Source organism: Panicum virgatum, chromosome 8K, assembly GCF_016808335.1.
Source record: "Panicum virgatum strain AP13 chromosome 8K, P.virgatum_v5, whole genome shotgun sequence".
NCBI lineage: Eukaryota > Viridiplantae > Streptophyta > Magnoliopsida > Poales > Poaceae > Panicum > Panicum virgatum.
Genome location: NC_053143.1, coordinates 50,633,177 through 50,634,970, shown reverse-complemented (window position 1 = coordinate 50,634,970; position 1,794 = coordinate 50,633,177). Strand labels below are relative to the sequence as shown.

General features: G+C 47.3%; 1 non-coding gene across 1 annotated transcript; it reads left to right on the top strand.

Annotated features, from left to right (window-relative positions):
* The first annotated feature begins 386 nt into the window (after positions 1 to 386).
* LOC120646569 lies at positions 387 to 525 on the top strand. The gene has a single exon (XR_005664473.1). It is a non-coding gene; the product is annotated as a small nucleolar RNA Z247 (small nucleolar RNA).
* Positions 526 to 1,794: the final 1,269 nt, after the last annotated feature.

The window sequence follows — 1,794 nt, the reverse complement described above, 5'->3', positions numbered from 1 at the left end:
CAGGTGCTCCCGGCCATCCGAGGGGAGCAACTCACGGGGTACATCGACGGCACCAAACCTGCGCCACCAACTGAGATTGATGGCAAGGTGGATGGCAAGGATGCAAAAGTGATGAACCCTGACTACACAAAGTGGCTAGTTTTGGATCAAAGGTATTCATCTACCTTGTGGCCTCGCTGTCACGTGATGTTCTTTCACAGGTTGCAAATTGCACCACAGCAGCTCAAATATGGGCTGCACTTGAGGAGATGTACTCCTCTCATATCAGGGCACGGGCTGTCAACACCCGAATATCTCTGGCCACATTGAAGAAGGGGGCCATGTCGATCTCGGAGTATTTCAGTAAGATGCGTGAGCTTGGAGATGAGATGGCAAGCGCTGGTAAACCTCTAGATGATGAAGATCTGGTCTCCTACATACTGACCGGACTCGATATGGATTTTAATCCTATTGTGTCTGCGGTCCTTGCTCGCGTCGAACCGATTTCCGTCGGTGAGCTCTACACCCAGTTGCTAGCCTTCGAGCAGCGGCTGGACCTCTTCCAGACTAGCTCAGGATCATCAGCAAATGCCGCTACTCGTGGTGGTCGTGGAGGAAACCGTGGAGGCCGTGGCAATGGTGGACGTTCTCGCGGCGGCTACAACGGTGGGAACAGCAACAACAGTAGAGGCAAGTCCAAGATCAAATGTCAATTGTGCTTGAAGGAGGGCCACTCTGTAGTCAACTGTTGGTACTATTTTGATGAGGATTTTGTACCACCTGAGGAAAAGACAGCTGCAGAAGCATCAAACAACTATGGCATCGATACAAACTGGTACACTGACTCAGGCTCTACTGATCACATCACGGGGGAGCTAGACAAGATCACCATCCGTGACAGGTACAGTGGTGATCAACAGATCCATGCAGCAAACGGGACAGGTATGGATATTGCACATATTGGTCATGCATTATGTCATACCCCTAGTCGTGATTTACTTCTTAAAAATGTTCTTCATGTTCCACAAACATCGAAGAATTTAATTTCTGTTCATCGCCTTACTGCTGATAACAATGCCTATCTAGAGTTTCATCCGGATGTATTCTTTGTCAAGGATCAGGTGTCGAAGAAAGTTCTTCTGCAAGGCAGAAGTAGAGGAGGTCTATATCCTCTACCAGCTACATCCTTCAAACCCAAGAATAAAAATGCCTTTAGCGCATCAAGCTCATCCAAGCCTTCCATGGAGAGGTGGCATGACCGCCTAGGGCATCCGTCCAGTCGTGTCGTTCAAGAAATCGTCGTCAAAAATAAATTACCCGTCTTAGATACGTTGAGTCTTGATTCTGTGTGACTCGTGTCAAAGGGCCAAGAGCCACCAACTACCATATCCTAGTTCATCTAGTGAATCCAGTGCACCATTAGCTCTTACTTTTTCTGATGTTTGGGGACCCGCTTGTGACTCCTTTGGGAGAAATAAATACTATGTGAGTTTTATCGATGACTACAGTAAATTCACTTGGATTTACCTCCTCAAACACAAATCAGAAGTATTCCAGCGTTTCCGAGAGTTTCAGAGTTTTGTGGAACGCAAGTTTGATAGGAAAATCATTGCTATGCAATCGGATTGGGGAGGAGAATATGAAAGGCTTAATTCCTTCTTCCGGCAGATAGGCATCTCTCACCTTGTGTCTTGCCCTCACGCACACCAGCAGAATGGTGCTGCTGAAAGAAAACATAGGCACATAGTTGAGGTAGGCCTTTCCCTTCTTGCTCGGTCAAGCATGCCCCTTAAATATTGGGATGAAGCCTTTCTT